General features: G+C 52.7%; 1 long non-coding RNA gene and 1 pseudogene across 5 annotated transcripts in view; one reads left to right on the forward strand and one right to left on the reverse strand.

Moving 5' to 3' along the window:
- The window catches only part of LOC131764944 (uncharacterized), a 96,282-nt gene that overhangs the window by 46,265 nt on the left and 30,557 nt on the right, over positions 1 to 19,460 (reverse strand). The window lies entirely within an intron of this gene.
- LOC136792105 (sulfotransferase 1C1-like) lies at positions 489 to 19,418 on the forward strand (annotated as a pseudogene).

The following is a 19,460-nucleotide window of genomic DNA, read 5'->3' on the forward strand; positions in this document are numbered from 1 at the left end:
CGACGGTGCACACAGCCCGGGGCGCCGCTGGGCGGAAGCGGAGGCGGTGCACACAGCCTGGGGGGCCGCTGGGCGGAAGCGGAGGCGGTGCACACAGCCTGGGGGGCCGCTGGGCGGAAGCGGAGGCAAGCAGCAGGCCGGCAGCCGACCCGGCTCTGCCACTGCCAGGAGGGGACAGGTCACCGGCGGCTCCGAAGGCGGACTTAGCGCTGTCCGTGATCTTATCACAGATAGTAATCAGATAAGGCAGAGGCTCCCCACCCTACAACCTGGTTAGAGTTCCTGCTCAGTGAAGGCCAGGGGACCTCCCTCTCACACCCTGAAAAATGCCCCGTGGCCTCTTGGACCTCCAGGAGCATCAGAGTGAGGGGGGCTGCAGCACTTGTCGTGCAAACCGGGACATTTGAGAGAGAAGGGCGTGTTGTCACTAGGACCGCAGCTGTACATTGGAACCGTGCCGGGCGAACTGGAAGAAACAGTCACAGAAAATGCAAGTCGAGTCACTCAGATGGGACGGTCTAAGATTCTTCTCATCACACAGTAACTTTTCTGTCTTGTTTTCTCAGTGTCTCAATCCCCTTCCTGGCTGGTTTGAGATCATCCATGTGGCCAGAAATGCCAAGGACTCTCTGGTGTCCTACTACCATTTCTCAAGGATGTCTAGGATGACGCCGGACCCCGGTCCCTGGGAGGAATATGTGGAGACATTCAAAGGGGAAAGGTGAGTAAGAGGAAACTGTGGCTCTCGCCTCCCTGTTCCCTCAGCCACGGACATCAGAGAGGCCGGGCTTTCGCTGACCAACCGTGTTGCTCAAGGTCCTGGGAGGACGCAGGTGGCACTCAGACGGGGTCGCTGGCGAGGGTTTAGCTAAGACACTACGTAGGAAGCTGTGGGCAGTGTACCGAGCCCGACAGGCGATGGCACGGGACTCCGGGCTGTGGCCAGTGGGGAGGAGGGAAGGGTCCCGAGCAGGCAGACTGGAAGGAGACAGCCAGCCACAGGGAGCCTGCAGGGAAATCAACACCCTCGTCGCCCTCCTGCCCCCCAGGTGGGACCCTGAGGACGGAGGAGCCCGGGGACACTGACCCCAGGGTCAACCTCGCAGCAGAAGGAGATGGAGGGTGGCTTTGGGGGGCCAGCAGGGGAAACCATGCACCTCGGTTCCTTGCATTCACCATCACAGTGGGGAAAGGGGCCCAAACATCTGGTCACTGTGATTCTTCAGAATGAATTCAAAGCTTCTTTTCACAATCAGCCTGTTAGGGGACACTGTGGTCTCTCCCATTGCAGAGCACAGGCTCCGGACGCGCAGGCGCAGCGGCCACGGCTCACGGGCCCAGCCGCTCAGCGGCACGTGGGATCCTCCCGGACCGGGGCACGAACCCGCGTCCCCTGCATCGGCAGGCGGACTCCCAACCACTGCGCCCCCAGGGAAGCCCAAGGGAACAATATTTATTGCAAAATGCTGGTCTGGGTACCATGCAGCGATGCAAGAGGAATACAGACCCTGCACCCCTGCCCTGGGGACAGTCTCTCTTGGAGGAGCAAGTTAAAGGGGTGGAAACATAAGCCGGGGAATCATCTCTCTAAATATTAAAAAATCCCTGTCTCTGCAAATAAGAACTCTGGTTGTCTTTACTAAACGTCCTCTTTCATTTGAGACACCCATGCTCGCCTCATGAGCTTCAGGTTGATGCGACGGCCCATCTCTCTCCTTCCCCTCAGTGCTGTGGGGCTCCGGCTACGAGCACGTGAAGGGATGGGACACGAAGGCCCGGCACCGCATCCTCTACCTCTTCTACGAGGACATGAAGGAGGTGAGGGGCGTGCGGCCACCGTCACTTCCCACCACGTCCTCCAGGGGAGCCAGCCAGTCGGGCCTGACCACACAAGGGCCCCCTCTCTCCCTGACACCCTTTCCGACTCAGCTTTACCCTCAAACGCTGCAACTACTTTTGAAAAAATCTTGTAACTTTCCTTCCGTTCACAATTTCCAGACGATCCTTCCACTCAGGAACTATCACATGCCTTTACAACCTGATTAATCCTGGCACATACGAACCATGTTTCTTCACGTACGAAACATGTGTCAGCTCTGTTTGTGTCTCGGGAAATCACGGTGACGATTTATGAGATCCCGTTGTAAAGCGCCCGGCCTCCTCACCCAAGACCCCCATCTCACACTGAAGTGCAGTCCACACAGCCGCTGGCAGGACTGGTCCCAGGTAGGGACCGAGGGCTGCTCTCTGCGTTCTTGCTTATTCAGGCATCACCCGGTCACTCTTGTGAGCCAGGATCAGTGCCCTAGAATTACAAAGCTACCTCCTGGGCCAGCACTGAGAGGTCCTCTGGAATCTAGTCAGATGCCATAGGTCCTCCTTCGGCATCTCTGTGATCAGAAAGAACCAGGCCACAGGACTCTCGTTTCTGGGTCAGCGTGGGATCCCTTGTTCACCCTCTTACTGACCTTCTGTTAAACTCTCGGCAGGCCCTGTGCCATCTCGACAGTCACTTTCCCTCCTCTGCGCCTCTGTGATCTCCTCCAAGGGATGGACCCGCCCCTTCCCACGGAAGCCCGTGCCCTCCCTGCGTGCCTGCGTCAGCACGCTTCCTGGGCGGGCGTCGCGGGGCCGTGTTCATGTTTCTCTCCCCCCTTGCACGGTGGTCAGCCTCCTCGGGGCTGGGACGGCCCTCACCTCCGTGTCCTGCGGCCCCGGGACCGTCCGGCGTCGTCTCCCTTGAGGAAGACACCTGGACCATATTTGAGCTGATCCTTTAACTCATCCCTCCCCAAACACAGTCTGTCCAAACAGAATGTCATCCCCTAATGGAAAACTCCCAATTATCTGCTTTGTGTGACTGTTCTACGTACAGGATCCAAAGCGGGAAATTCTGAAGATGCTGAAGTTCCCGGAGAAAGACGTATCAGAGGAAGTTCTGAATAAACTCATCTATGACACCTCCTTCGACGTAATGAAGCAAAACCCGATGGCCACCTACACCACCCCGCCCACCAGCACCACGGACCAACGCATCTCCCCCTTCATGAGGAGGGGTGCGTGAGGCCCACACTCTCAGAGGCCAGGCGGAACTCTGGACCCATTTCCGTTTCTGGGTAACGTTTCGTGCTCCTGTGCCTGTTCTGTGGGTGACACTGGCGGCCGGACTGCCGGGAGGCGCAGACTCCGCTCCCCGCCCTGCGCCGGCCCCAAAGGTGCGGGCTCACCCCCCAGCCCCCGCCACGCCGGACGCACTGAGGTTTTGCCTCGCTGCAGGGACGCGGGGGGCAGGGCTGGAAGAAGTACTCCAGCGTGCCTCGGAGCGAGGACTTCGACCAGGACGACAGGGGGAAGATGGCTGGGAGCTCGCTGGCCTCCCGCACATCCGTCTGGGCGGCGGGGAGCCTGGCAGAGCCCCTCACGAGACTTTAGACGCTTCAGTCTCATGATCAGGACACTGAAAACCATGACTCCCTTCCCCCCTCCTGAGCTTTGCACACTGTCTGTAGATCCCATGCCACGTGATACACAAAATGCGATCACACCCTGGGTAGAAAGAAGTTTAAAATTAAGTCACACGGTCGTTCATAGAAGCCCGACCACATGCGATGCTGGAACAAAATAAGCACACGACTTAACTCCCTAACTAGTGCACAGCGCCTGGCCTCCCAGGGTCAATGCTCGTGAAAAGAGAGAAAAGAGTCAGGTCAGACCCTTGACACAAGAGGTACGTAAGACACAAAGAGATGAGGAGGGGGCCCCGGGGAGAACGTGAGAGGCACCGGGTCTTATCCCCCAGCGTCCAGAATGAGGAAGACTCGGGGCTGCGAGGCTGCGAGGGTGGAACAGGGGACGGGGTCTGACGGAGATGGGGATGGTCTGAGGCCCAGAGACCAAAGCGTGAGGAGCGCGGGGTAAAAGCAGGCCTGGGGCTTCCCCGGTGGCGCAGTGGTTGAGAATCCGCCTGCCGATGCAGGGGACGCGGGTTCGTGCCCCGGTCCGAGAAGATCCCACGTGCCGCGGAGCGGCTGGGCCCGTGAGCCATGGCCGCTGCGCCTGCGCGTCCGGAGCCTGTGCTCCGCAACGGGAGAGGCCGCAACAGTGAGAGGCCCGCATACCGCAAAAAAAAAAAAAGCAGGCCTGAAAGCCAGGGAGATTTCACACTCCAGGTAGACTTCTTAGAGAGAGAGGAAAGAAGCCTCGAATTAGCCCAGGAGAAATGAATGAGAGGAAGTCACCCAGCACCACGTGCACGTAAAGGACAAGGCGACCGTCGGGTCTCTGGGAGGAATCAATCCCACGTTATGCTTCGTAAACAGATGCTCTCAGCAGGACTGTCAGGACGGCCAATTTGTTTAGCTGCACGTGTAATGTTCTGATTCTCTGCTGCTGTTAAAACCTGCCTGAGAAAGTGCCCACCCTCAGTCACACAATTCGTGCAAAGGTCGGTGCTTTATTTTCAAAGAAAGTCAGAAGGTTCCTTCTGTGGGAGTGGCGCTTTCCTGTGGCACCAGATTGTCTGGTACTGAAAACCACCTCCTCCTCCCAGGATCTACGTACGCCCTGTTTGCAGTCCTTGGTCGTTTACCTTCTAAGGCAGGCGTGCAAATCATTAACCACAGGACAGATAATCCCGTGTGCTGAGCTGCACTGAGGAAAGGGAGGGGACGCTGAGCCCTCGAGATTAAACAGCAAATACATTTCCATCACTGAACACCCACACCTAGTATCTGCAGTTCACCTTCGGGGAGCTCCTAAAAATTCAGACGGCGAGCACATAACAGCTCCCGTCCTGTGCACAGTGTGGCCTGGGCATCGGCAAAGCTTGTCTTTCTTCTTTTATAAATTGTAAAATTCTTCTTGATTTCATTGTAAAAGTAAATTCCACTCATATTCTCAATAAATCGCAGGCACAGAAAATATGGATTTCTCTCTTACAAAGCTCTGCTCTGTCCTTTTAAAAAATACTTGCGGGCCTCCCTGGTGGCGCAGTGGTTGAGAATCCCCCTACCGATGCAGGGGACGCGGGTTCGTGCCCCGGTCCGGGAGGATCCCACATGCCGCGGAGCGGCTGGGCCCGTGAGCCGTGGCCGCTGGGCCTGCGCGTCCGGAGCCTGTGCTCCGCAACGGGAGAGGCCACAACAGTGAGAGGCCCCCGTACCGCAAAAAAAAAAAAAAAAAACACAACAACAACCAAATAACTTGCAGTACTGTGAGGAAGAATTAATGGATTAATTCTCTTTTAAAAAAATTTATTTATTTATGGCTGTGTTGGGTTTTCACTGCTGTGCGCGGGCTTTTCTCTAATTGTGGCGAGCAGAGACTACTTCTCGTTGCGGTGTGAGGGCTTCTCACTGCAGTGGCTTCTCTTGTTGCAGAGCACAGGCTCTAGGCGTGCGGGCTCAGTCATTGTGGCGCACGGGCTTAGTTGCTCCGCAGCACGTGGAATCCTCCCGGACCAGGAATCGAACCCGTGTCCCCTGCATTGGCAGGCGGATTCTTAACCACTGTGCCACCAGGAAAGTCCCAGTGGATTAATTCTTAAACCTTTCTAGGCGTCTTCTCTCCCTCCCTCTCTTTTTGCTCCGTGGAGTTACAGCTTCACTGGAGGAATCTGGTGACCAGCTTTCTCCTCCCAAGAGGTTTACTTTTAGTTGGAAAACCCACCATCTCCTCCTCATCGTCCGCATCCTCCCTTCTCTCTCCCTTCGTGGGTTGTTGATCTAGGGTCACGGGGGTTGTAAAACCATGGCCCACGGCCAAACCCAGCGTCTGGTACGGCTGGAAGATGAGAAGGCTGTTGTACTTTCAAAAGGTTGTTACAGAGACGACAGCACGAATGTGACGCACAGAGCCTGACTCCCCCACCACCTGGTCTTGTACAGAAGGGCCTTGCTGAGCCCTGGTCCAGGAGAAGCCCAGCCAGGTCCATCCTGTGGGCAGAGCCCCTGAGGCCCCATCAACCCAGCAAGGCCTGTGCTCCCCATTACCCGACTCCTGCTCCAGGCGGGGGACAGAAAACTAGCACAACCCCTCCCAGCACCCTCCACCGTCCAGGTCGCAGGGAGATGGAAGTTGGTGGAACGTCAGGTCACCCCCCGGCTTCCAGCCCAGCCAGAAGCTGCCACCAGCCTCCGGCTGCTCTCGGGAGACCTGAGGCCCCGTCTGGGGTTGGTTCCCAGAAGCAGAACCTGACCTGAGGACCACGTGCTCCCAAGAGAGACTCATGGCTCGGGGTGGGGGGGGGGGAGCAGGTTGGAGGGGCAGGAGGGGGTGGGCACTTAGCCCAGCCCAGCCCTGCCTGATCCTCGGGGGCTCTGGGGAGGGCCCGTCCTCGAGGCATTGGTCCTCCCTGGGGGGAGAGGTCAGCTCCCAGGCTCTCGTGCCCTCAGAGCATTGGGCAAAGCCGCCCAGCACCCAGGGCACCCTGCCTCCGAAGGGAGCTGCCCAGGCCTGTCAGAAGGAAGCACAGATCTGGGACGCGGCAGCCTGGGGGCATCTGGGCAGAGCACCCGCGGGTCCCTGCACTTCCAGAGCGCCGGTGGGGAACAGCCCCCTTGTGAGTCCCATGCGGAAAGCTCCCTACAAGGAACCCCGAGCTCTGTGCGCCTGAGAGAGAGCCTCACCCTGCAGCGGGAGGCTGGGTGGTCAGGAGGGTAGCGGGTGGGACGGGGCAGCAGCCGCTGCCCGTCGGGTGGATTTGCCAGCCCGGCGCAGTGGGCTCTGCTCTGACCCTTGCCCCTTACCCCACCCCGTCCTGCTGCCTGGCACGTGGCCTCTCAGGTGGGACCACCCAGTACCTGCTCTCTGCAGGGCAGAGGGGAGAGGGCCCAGCCGGTGGGGCCCCGTGAGAGCACGTCCCCCGCTCAGGGCACGAGTCCTGCTGTGCTCAGGGGAGCGCAGACTCGGGGTCAGGTCTGAACCGAGGGACGGAGACAGGGCAGCTACAGAAGATGGAGCAGTCGGCCTGGGGAGGGCCCGGCGTGATCAGGGGGAGGCCCACAGGCTTGGGAGACGGCCGGGGGTGGGAGGGATGAGAAGGGAGCAAACACCTGAACCCCAGGGTAGGAGACGGCGAAACTCCCCACAGAGCAGCTTCACTCAAACTAAAGGACGAAATACTGCTTTATTTTCTGAATGTATTAAATAGATTCTAGTTTCTGAAAGAAAGCTGAACATATGAGAACACTTATACTTTTCCACCTGACATTGAATTTTATCATGAAACCTTTCACTGCGATAGAGGGACAGATGGCAGGGTGTGTGGGGGGGATGTGTCACTGAGGTTCCAGCGTATTGGGTCGCGTGGGTGTATCTTAACGCCTCCACACCACGAGAATTCACACTGAGGCTTGCCTGGCCCGTCAACCCGCAGCAGGATGTTTTGATTTGCAAAGACCCTCCTTAACAGCCTTGGGGCGTTCAGGCTGGTGTGCAGTTATGTCCATGTTGATCTAAAGTGGAAAAAAGATACTTCGAAATCGTGAAGCAATCCGAACACGAACCTTCACACTGGAAGCCTGTCGATTTACGACGAAAGCCCCTGGATGTCCGCGTTGTTTCTGGAAATTGTTGTAAGTGTCGGCCGTCAGCAAGGCTGGGGGGGTCTCGGGTGCCCAGGATCTGACTCTGCTTCTCGTGCAAACTGTGAGAGCGGGTTACAGCTCTGCTGACTAGTCCAAGGGCGTTTTGCGGGGCTTTTTCCCCCACTGGTGAATTCCACCCAACTGTTTTTTTAACTTTTTATTTTATATTATAGTTGATTAATACATTTCTTATTGAGAGACTGGGCTTCATCGTCAGAAGGAGACTGAAGAGCACAGGCCGCCAACCTGCCTCAGCCTCTTCCGAGCTGGAGCCTGTGGGCCTGGAATTCAACAGCAACGTACACTCCCCTCTCTCCAAAGCTGCAGATGGCGCCTCTGTGTGATCCGCTCCCACACCCCAGCCTTCTCCAGGACTGTGGTGTTCGCAGCTTGCGGGGAGGTGTTCTCACGTGGGGTACCTCCGGCCCCTCGGTCTTGGAGATGGTAGGGCCTGAGTCCGCCCCCTCCTGGTCCCACCCCATCCCCACGCACCATCTACTTACTGCCCGGTTTCCACCTGCTGTTCCTGGAGGTACGACTTTCCCGCGCACTCTTCTCCTCGATCTCCCATAGCTTAAATACCCTGACGTTATGAGGCAAAGTATACATAAAAGGATGGAAAGCCGATGCACCGTATGTCAGATGAAAAGTGGATACAACGGGGAAGGAAATAGAGATATTTGTGTATAAACACACACTTACGACAAAGCAAGAAGGAAATCGTCATGATGATTGCAACCCTTGTCTCCGCAACTGGTCACGGTGGGTCTCTCGATCCACCTTCTCCCCCCACCCGCTCCGTCTCCCCTCCGCCCTCAGCACGCAGCTCGGCTGCCGCGCTTCTGGCCCGGTGGTGACTGAGGCCTCCATCCCTGAAGGGTCTGGGCCGTCAGCCGTCCTGCCTGGCTGGGGCTCTTGTCGGTTCCCGCTGACCTTGAGCACAGGGTGTGGTGACACCGAGATGCCCCACGGGGGTCTCCGGGATCCAGACTCGCTGGTCCTCACCTCCCGTGTGGAAGAAGACACAGCCCGATTTCCCCTGGAGGTCAGGACAGGACCTCCCTCCTCTGCCTGTTGATTCTGAGGCGCAAGGGGCCCGGCGTGGCCGGTAAGTCTTAACTTCCAGTTCAATGGAGGCATTTTTGAGTCTTCTGGAGAAAGCGTCCCTCCCTTTGGACTAACCCCTCTGGCGGTTCTGGCAGCAGCACTGCACACAGAGAAGGCAGATCGCACCAGTCCGTGTCTCTTCCACTGCGGACAGGACAGCGGTGGGCGTGGTCCAGTGTACTCTGCCTGCCGTCCAGGGACGCTGGGAGCCACCAGCCAGTCACAGGGTACCCATCAGGCTGACAAAGATGTTAGGACGTGCCGCACACACGGTCACTCAGATCTTTGCTTCCTACAAGTGTTCGTTGGACATACGCAGCGGTGATATTTTGCACATCTCTACCGGTTTATTGACGGCGCATGCCATGGTCTCAAGTGCTCTCTTCACTTCTGGAGATAGAGCCACTAGTGTCTTTACATCTAATCAGATTAGAGAAGCAACTCCAGAAACCCCCAAAACTAATTCAGAAAATTCATCCTCAAGACTCTGTTCCTCTGGAACGGCTCTTGGCGCCAGGGTCTGTATTAGCAGAGGCTCTGCAGAGAGACAGATCCTGTGCGCGTACAGCGGGACCGGCTCACTCTGCCACAGAGGCTGAGGAGCCCCACCGGCGCACAGCTCATGGCCGGCTTTGCCGCTCTCGGGCAGCACGATTCTTCTTCCTGGGGCGCGCCGGTCTTTTGTCCCAGTCGGGCGCTCAGCTGGCTGGGCGAGGCCCGCCCTGCTGGCGGAGGGTCTGCTTCAGTCTGTCTCCCAGCTCCAACGCTAGTCTCACCCAGAAACGCCTCACAGGAGCACCTAGAATATCACTTGGCCAAATGTCTGGGCGCCCCACAGCCCAGTTAACATGACGTCAACCAGCCATCCCAAGCACGCAGGCTTCGACACTGAGGTCCTGTGTTCTTACCAGCTCACCTCTGGCATCCCCATGTAGGCACACGCTGGGTCCGGGGAAGTCCACCTCTGCTGGCCCTCTAGCTTCTGCTTCAGGGGCACATACCCCTCACCTGGGCTCTTACGTCCTGTGCCCACACCCTGCCAGATTTCCAACCAAAGAATACTGTGGTGTACCTATGCTAGGTACGAAGACTGGTTTATAACAAAGAAGAAGGGGGAGGAGGAGGAGGAGGGAAGGAAGAAAGGAAGGGAGGGAGGAGGGGGGAGGGGGGGAGGGAGGGAGAGGGAGGGAGGGAGAGAGAGGGAGGGAGGGAGAGAAGGAGGGAGGGAGGAAGGGAGTCTCTAACTTGGGAGAGGGGCCTGTATCAGGAACAGCTCTGTGAGTCATACATGAGTGAAGTTTCCAGTAGTGGGGAAGATGGCCAAAAAAAGAAAGAAAAAAAAAAAACCAACAAAAGTGAACAAAATGAGAATAACCGTAGGTCCCAGGCAGACTCCCCAAAAAACCAACATTTAACTAAAGGTTTTAAATTTTAGTGATTCCCAAACCCTAGTGACCGTCCGAAGGAAGCTGTGTCTCCGATCCTGACAAAGGGCACATCTACACAAAGTTTTTCACACTATTTCACGGAGGCCCGTCCTCTTGCGGTTCATCAGCTGAAGACCGCCCGGCTTAAGGAAGGAGCTGCAGAACAGGGCAGGACGCTCTGACAAAGGCTGGCCAGAGAGATTGCAGGAGCCTGCAAACAAGTGCTTTTGCAGGACGGGGGCTGAGTGTGGCCAGCGGGGAGACGGGCGAGCCCGCTGAGGGCCAGCACGCCGGGCCCCCGCACACCCGGTCGAGGAGGCTTAACTTAATCCGGAGAGCAAGGTGCAGACGTTGAAAAGTTTTATACGGGCAGCAACCCGATCACATTTACAAGATTATACTGGCGGCTGGTTGGCGGGCGGAGGAGAGCAGGTGGCTCCGTGGCCTTGGGGACCTGGTAGCTGTGAACACAGATGCTGTGCACGCCGAGTGCCCAAACGCTTCTATCTTTTACACTGTTTCTTCCGTTTCTTCCCACCACTCCGGATAGTCTACGTGGCAAGGAATGCCAAGGACACCATGGTGTCCTGCTATCATTTTCAAAGGATGAACAGAAGACCCCCCAACCCAAGGACCCGGGACGAGTACTGTGATACATTCCTGGCCGGCACAGGTAAGCCAGCTAGAAGGAACCAGTCTTCACCCGTGTCTGCAGAGGATAAGGTTTCCCCATAAAATTCTCCGTCTGTCGGAAGCACAATTCACCGCAGAAGGAGCTCGGACTGTCTGGGGGGGCGCTAGAGGCAACGCCCCTGAGAGGTGCAGTGCGGCCCTGGTCACTGTCACCGGTGGCCAGTGGATCTGCTTCCAATGACGACGCAGCCACAGGATGAAGCCAACACAGTATTGTAGGGAAATCAGCTATATGCCGAGAAGGTTCCAATCCTAAGCCCATGATGCTAAATGTTTTACATGCATTAACATGCTTAATCTCTGTAGCGTCCACTGGGGGTGGGAGGAGGGGTGCAGTGTTCTTAATCAGCCACCTTTCCATCAGAGAGACTGTCAGATGCTTTCTTCCTAAGACTGCCCTCTGTAAACGGGGCACAGGAAAGGCAGATTTGGGGGGAAGGCCGTTGATGGGTGTCTGCTCTAATTTTTGGATAACCCGTACTGAGCGGTCACTACGTGCCGGGCACCTGCTGTCACGCCGTGCCCTTGGCACCCACAGGCTACCTTTCAGATGCCTCGGCTCACCCAGTCATGCAATTATTTCTCCCATCTTAAAACACAGAACTAACCACTGCCCTGCTGACCCTCCCCACCCCAAGCGACTGCTCCCTTTCTTCATTCCACTGACTGCAAATGCCTTGGAAGCCTGAACCCCTGCACGTCACACCCCAGCTTCTCTCCCCCACCCAGCCTTCCACACCAGCACACCCAGCCCCAGGCCACACGGCCTCCGCGTGTCAGCCCACCGCAGTCCTGCCCGACGCGGCCGCCATCTCCCTGGGGCGCTCTCCCCGCGGCCCCCGGGACGCCGCCCCCTCCCGACATCTCTCCCACCCCCCGCGCTCCAGGGGCACAGACCCTGCATCTCAGGGTCCACGCGTCCAAACCCGAGCTCCCATCTCTCCTCCCAAAGCTGCTCCCCCTGCAGCCTCCACGTCTTGCTAATTGTGTCCTGCAAGACGCTCAGGCCTGAACTCCTGAGCCTGTCCTGAGCCTCTTCCTCCTCACATGCACCAACAGCCCGGCAGCGGATCCGCCAACCCCACCTTCAGAAGACCCCCAGGACCCTCCCCTCCTCCTTCCTCCCGTCCCCCCCATCACAGCCTCCCCGGTCAGTGAACAGCCTGGCCTGTCCCTCAACGGCCGTCCTGGTCAACCCACAGGCTCTTCCCAACACAGAAACCAGGGGCATTCCGTGAAAAGGGAAATCAGACAACCTCACTCCTCTGCTTGAAGCCCACGGCCGCACCCCATCCCCCTCAGAGGGAAAGCCAGAGCCCCTGCTGGAACCTTACGGCCCCAGGACCGGGCTCCTGACCCTGTTTCCCTCCCCATCCCCGGCCCCCTCCCCATTCATTTTCTCCTATGCACGCGTCATGATCTAGTGGCCTGCACGTCCACACTTCCTTCAGCTATCTCCCCTACAAGATGCACGCCCAGGGCATGAATTTCTGTCACGTCTGCTGCTCCAGCCCAGTACCTGGAACAGTGCTGAGGACAGAGCAGGCTTGTGGAATAAATTAATCCATTCCAATATTGCCTTATGAGGTAGGTACTGTTATTGACCCTCTTTCCCCTGAAAGGGGAAAAGGATAAAAAAAAAAAGGATAAAAAAAAAAAACAAACCAAGGCTCAGAGAGGTTAAGTAACTGGCCCAGGGTCACACAGCTGGGTCAGAGCTGGGATCCAAACCCAGCAGGCTCTAGAGCCTCAGAGACTAATGTTGGTAGCTTCCAAAACAAAGAAAAGTCCTGTGGAAAATGGATGTAAGAGGCGTGAAAAGTAAGTTCTGCTCAGAGCAGCACTGCCCACAGCTGCATCTGTATTCCGAGGACACAACTCACCTTCCCACCCTCACCTTCTCACGGCCCAAACACGTTGTATCCTCCTTTCAGTGTGCTGGGGGTCCTGCTACGACCACGTGAAAGCCTGGTGGAGGAAGAAAGACAGCCACCCCATTCTCTCTACCTTTTCTACGAAGAAGTGTTGAAAGTAAGAAGGAAATATATTTGAATATTGACTTCACAGTATTTTTTCTCAGAGTTACAGGGTGCAGGATAGAAACGAAGGAAAGTGACGTGTAAAGGTTTATCCGTACAAAGTATTTCGCAAGCTAGCCCCACTTCTCCGACCACCTTGCCTGCAGCTGCTAAACTCCCAACATGGCACCGGTTCCGCCTTGCGGGTGGGACCTGGCGGGAGGCACCTGCTTCTACCCGCAGCTTCCTCCGCCTCCCCCAGAAGCTCCTGTTTCAGCCAGAAGGCTCTCACTCCCAGCTCTCCTTGCAGGATCACTATGTCCCCCATTATTTGCTCTCACTTCCGAGGAAAAGAATTAGGACTCTTAACAGGAAAGAACTAGTGAAGAACAGAGCTGTTTTGGTTTGCTTTCTTAAAATATTCAGGTTTTATCATTTTAAATAAAAGTTGCCCATTAGCAGCACCTTTTGCACGTGTAACCCTGGTTCAAAGTCTGTTTCGTATGTCTTATATGTAAAATAAATCAGTATAGCCAGTATAGCCCCGGCTGCCCCGTGGTCACTAACAGCTCTGCCCCTCTCCGTCCTTTTACTTGGTTGGGTCAAACCCCTCCCTATGTCACCCTTGCTCTCTGCACCTTTCCTAGGTGTCAGCGTAGCCCCTGCGGCCCCAGCCGTGAGCCTGTTTGAGAGCCGCAGGGTCAGGCCGCTGGGGCCCGGAAGGACCTGTGAACACAGTCGGGGTGGCCAGGGGGAGGGGAGCCCTGCAGGGGCCTGGAGACCCCCCACCAGGGCAGCTCAACCCTAACCGGGAGCCCTCTTCCCCAGAGTGCCCGGGGCCCTCACGAGCTCCCTCTGTCAACAGGCGTTCCCATCGGGACAGACCGGAGTCCGGTCACCAGACACGGAAGCAGAGGCCATGTGGCTCCACGTGCACTCGGAGGAAACCCGTCAGGTTTATTTTGAGAGACGCTCTCTCTCCTCCCAAAGAGCATCTTACCCACTCCTGCATGACACAGTAAAATACCGTGTCCCAAAGGAGAGACTTCTCAGCATGGCCCCTTGGCATCAGCTCTAGAACAAAGGAAAGGCAATTATTTTCATATAATTGCACTTTAAACTGCCATGTGTAGTGATCTGACATTCATAAATCTATACATAATAAGCATAACTTGTTAGAATTACTTTTAAACATAAACTAACAGGCTGTTAAAATACTGGTTTCAAATGTTTTACCCATTATTCCCAGGCTGAGTTCTCTAAGGTCCGACTGTGGTTATATTTTTTCTTTGGACAGAAAAAAAATCTGCTAACTCTCTTCCACTCTCCCCCACAGGATCCAAAACGTGAAATTAGAAAGATGACGGAATTCCTGGGGAAGAACTCGAAAGAAGAGGCTTTAGACAAAACTGTCTACAACACTTTGTTTGCCATCATGAAAAACCACCCCATGACCAACTACACAAATGACATGAAAATGAATCACCAGCTGTCTCTGTTCATGAGAAAAGGTGATGTCTACCTGCTCCTCTCTGTCCCTTGATAACAGACAAATTTTCTGACCTATAAGTGGCTTTCTACCCTTCAGGCTCAGTGAGTCACTACCTACAGTGTTTTCTGAAGTGAGTTCTTCGCAGCCTTATTCAGAGAGATGCCATGTCTCGTGCTCAGAGAAGGGTGGAAATCCACACTCTGTACCTGCCCTTTTGAAGCATGTGAGCATAAATAAGGTTCGGAGAAGGAACCTGTTTAATTCTGCTTAACTCAGAGCTTCGAACAGGTACTTGACCCAAACTCTTTCTCAAGTGAAGCCTCTAATCTCCAGGAAGCTCAAGTTCTTCCCAGCACATTCTGGAGGACAGTACAAAGGTCACTGGCCTTGAGGCTTGGAAGGGTGGTCCCTGAGTTAAATCACTTCCCCGAGAATGACCGCGGGGGCACAGTGGGTCTCAGAGCCCGGCCAGAGCCAGGACCTTCAGCCACCTGATGCTACCATACTCCCAACCCGTTCAAGGAGACACACTTCGTGAGGTTGTCATTATTTTAGAGGAATGAAACCCCCCAAAATCCTAGTACATTTTGTTTGATAAGATAAGCAAAAACTTAAGGCTCACAGGAGAAATTTTCTCTCTAATTGGCCCAATAAGGAACCTGATTTCTTTTTTTTCCATTGGAAAAAAAGGTATTGTCTATTTGTCCAGAGACACATATATTTATAGGCACAGCAAGATACTATACATGCTGGAGGGTTTTTTTAGGTTTGGGGATTTTTTTCCCCCAGCTTCATTTAGGGATGATTGACAAGTAAGACGTCGATATAAGGTACACAACGTGATGTTCTGACTGAGAAATGAGCACCACAGTCAAGCTAATAACACAACACATCCATCACATAGTTACTCTTGTTGGTGGGGGAGTGAAAACACAATTGAATTTTACTCTCTTCGCTAATTTCAAGTATCGATATATAATACATTCTCAGTTATAATCATCATGCTGTACGTTAGGTCTCCAGAATTTATTCCTCTCATAAATGAAAGTCTGTACCTTTGATCAACATCTCCCCTTTCACCCCACCCCCTGGTAACCACCATTCTACTGTTATTATGAGTTCAATTTTTTTTAGATTCCACATATAAGTGAGATTGTGTAGCATTTGTCTTTCTATATCTGGCTTATTTCCCTGAGCATAATGCCTTCCAGTTTCATCCACGTTGTCACAAACGTCAGGGTTTCCTTCTTTGTTAAGGCTGAATAATATTCCACTGTACAGGCAAATGTGTCTTCGAGACAGTAATTTTGTTTCCTTTGGATATAACCTAGAAGTGAGATTGCTGGATCATGTGGTAGCTCTATTTTTAATTTTCTGAGGACCCTCCATACTGTTCTCCACAGTGGCTGCACCAATTTACTTTCCCACCAACAGCGCACAGGGTTCCCTTTTCTTTACATCCTCGTGAACAATTCCTCCTTTAACTTTCTGATCATAGCCATCCTAACAGGTGTGAGGTGATAGCTCATCATGGTTTCGATTTGCGTTTCACTGATGATTAGTGATGTTGAGCATCTTTTCATACACCTGTTGGCCATCTGTCTCCTTAGAAAATGTCTCTTCAGGTCCTTTGCCCATTTTTTAATCTGGTTACTTGTTTTTGCTATTGAGTTGTATGATTTGTATGAGTTCCTTATAAATATTTGGTTTCAAATATTTTCCCCCATTCTATAGATTGACTTCTCATTTTCTCGATTGTTTCCACTGTTTTGCAGAAGCTTTTTACTTTGATGTAGTCCCACTTGTTTTCTTGACTTTTGTTGTCTGTGTTTTTGGTGTCATATCAAAATAATCATTGCCAAGACCAATGCCAAGGTGCTTTTCCCCTATGTTTTCTTGTAAGAGTTTTACAGTTTCAGGTCTTATGTTTAAGCCTTTCCGGGTTGATTTTTGCATATGGTATAAGATGATTTTATTCTTTTTCATGTGGATATCCAGTTTTCCTGGCACCATTTACTGAAGAGACTATCCAATCCCCATTGTGTATTCCTGGCCTCCTTGTTGAAAATTAGTTGATCATATATATTTGGTTTACTTCTGGGCTCTTTAGTGTATTCCATTGGTCTGTGTGTCTGTTTTTATGCCAGAACCATACTGTTTTGATTACTATAGCTTTGTAACATTTATTCTGTGAAAAATGCCATTGGAATTTTGATAGGGGTTGCACTGAATCTATGGATCGCTTTGGGTAGTATGGACATTTTAGCAATATTCACTCTTCCAATCTGTGAACACAGGGTATCTTTCCATTCATTTGTTTCTTCTTCAATTTCTTTAATGATTATCTTATAGTTTTCAGTGTACAGATCTTTTACCTGCTTGGTTAAATTTATTTCTAAGTATTTTATTCTTTTTGATGCTATTACAAATAAAATATCTTCTTAGTTTATTTTTCAGATAGTTCATTGTTAGTATATAGAAATGCAACTGATTTTTATATGTTTATTTTGTATCCTGTAACTTTACTGAATTTGTTTAGCAGCTTTTTTATGGAGTCTTTATGAGTTTTCCACATATATGATCATGTCATCTGCAAACAGAGATAATTTTACATTTTCCTCTTCATTTTAGATGCCTTTTATTTCTTTTCCTTGCCTAATTGCTCTGTCTAGAACTATGTTGAACAGAGGTGGCAAATGTGAGCAACCTTGTCTTGTTCCTGATCTTAGAGGTTAATTGTTTTCTTGCTCTTTTGTAGTTCCTTTGTGCCTTTCTTCCTCTCCTGCTGTCTTCCTTTATGATTTGGTGATTTTTTTGTAGTGTTATGCTTTGATTCCTTTCCCTTTATCTTTTGTACATAAGGATAGCTTTGCCAAGTAACGTGTTCTTGGTTGACAGTTTTTTTTTCTTTTAGCACTTTGAATATCTATCTCATCTCACTCTCTCCTGGCCTGCAAGGTTTGTGTGGAGAAATCTATTGATAGCCTTATGAGGGTTCCCTGCTATGTGATAAGCCTCTTTTGTCTCGTTGCTTTCAAATGTCTCTGTCTTTGATTTCTGACAGCGTGATTCCAGTGTGTCTCAGTGAGGAACCTCTTTTGGTTGAAACTTCATGTCCTTGGATGCCCATATCTGTCCCCAGATTTGAGAAGTTTTAGCCATTATACCTTTAAATAAGTTTTCTGCCCCTTTCTATCCTGGTATTTCTTTTTGTGTGTGTGTGTGTGTGTGTGTGTGTGTGTGTGTGTGTGTGGTACGCGGGCCTCTCACTGTTGTGGCCTCTCCCGTTGCAGAGCACAGGCTCCAGAAGAGCAGGCTCAGCGGCCATGGCTCACGGGCCCAGCCGCTTGGAGGCATGTGGGATCTTCCCGGACCGGGGCATGAACCCGTGTCCCCTGCATTGGCAGGCGGACTCTCAACCAATGTGCCACCAGGGAAGCCCCTGGTATTTCTAAGATATGTATATTGGTTCTCTTGAAGGTGTCTCATAAATCCCATAGGCTTTCTTTATTCTCTAACAGTTAGAGGAACAAAAAGAAAAAGAATGAAAAAGAATAAAGAAAGTCTATGGGAGCAGTTACAGACCCAGAGTTCAGAGTGCAGGCACATGCCAAGTGGTCGTGGGGCATGGGCGTGGAGAGTGGGCGTGTATGGAACAGCTGGGGACTGGGGTCCAGAGCCTGCAAGGGTTGGGGTGAGTGGAGGTCACGGTCCCAGGGCAGCACGACCGCGTCTCCTTCTTGGAGAGGAGGGCACACTGCAGCATCTTCCTCTCTAGAGGGTCTGTGGTGGCTGTTGGCTACCTCAGTGGGCAAGCTGCTGGGATGCCCTGCAGGGCAGGCCACTGGGGTCCACGCTGACAGATCCTATGAAGGCTGCAGAGCCCACGCAGGGCAACTGAGGTCCTCAGGGACGAGGGCTGCTGGGACGCCCTGCAGAGCAGGCCCTGGGGACAGTGGCTCCGCTGTGTGTGTGACACTGGTAGCCCCCTCCTCGGAGCCCAGCCACCTCCAGACAGCTCCGCTGTGTCAGTCCCCCCAGCAATCCTCTCTGTGTGGTTATCCTCCTGTTTGGGCTCCACTGTGTTGCTTTAGGTCCTTAATTAGACTCTTGAAGCCCTTCCCAGGACTATTTTTGTTCGTGGATGGCTGGGATTTTTTTGGTGGGGGATGAAGGCTCATATCTCCTACTCCACCATTTTGCTGATGTCACTTGGTCATCTAATGTTCTTGTAAGCTAACTGATAAATTACATAACCATATAATTTATTACCCCTAGAAAACTAAGCAGATTTACACTTCACACATGAAAATAATATGACACAGAGCTCAAAGAGCCTACGTGAAGCAGACAGCATGGAGCAATCAGAACAGAAACAGCTATCTGTGGGGCCTCTGGCCATTTTTAGTTGTTGAAGCTGAAAAAAATTGAATACTCTATTGCATAAGCATAAAATAAAGCTAACGAACCCTACCATTCCTTCATATTCTATTGCTTTAATTCAATTATACATTAACACAATGATAATTCAGGCTGGAAAGGAGGATTCTCAGCCGTGTTCAACTAGGAATGTGGCCTGAACTAGAGATACAAACGGAGGACAGAGGATGCTCTGAGGATGCAGCCCTCCAGAGACCTCTAAGGAGAGGAGGAGAAAACCGGGTCCAGTTAGTAGAAAGTGAAATGAACTGAGGGTTCAGGAAGTCCTGGAGGATCAGAGGGCTGCAGGGCGTGACGCCAAGAATTAGATAAACCACATCTAGATCTCCTCCCACTCAAGTGTCTCAGAAAAAGGCTATTCACAAATGCCTCACCTGTGAAGTGCGGTGATCACCCCTGTAGCCTCACATCTCACTCAATATCAGGAGGACACCCAGCCAGTGTCTGTGTCAGGAATTTAAGTACCGAGGGGAAAGGGATTATCTACACGCGTTAAAGTTTGTGAAAATATCCCTGAATGTGCTATCCATCACTCTTTCTAGAAGTCATTGGAGATTGGAAAAATCAGTTCACTGAAGCTCAGACCAAGAAGTTTAATGAAAATTATGAGAAAAACATGGCTGATACTTCTCTGTCCTTCTGCATGGATCTTTAAAGAGCAGCCTCTGTGAAGCAGAAGAGAAACCCGTTTCCAAAA

The sequence above is a fragment of the Kogia breviceps genome, chromosome 11 (assembly GCF_026419965.1).
Source record: "Kogia breviceps isolate mKogBre1 chromosome 11, mKogBre1 haplotype 1, whole genome shotgun sequence".
Taxonomy (NCBI): domain Eukaryota; kingdom Metazoa; phylum Chordata; class Mammalia; order Artiodactyla; family Physeteridae; genus Kogia; species Kogia breviceps.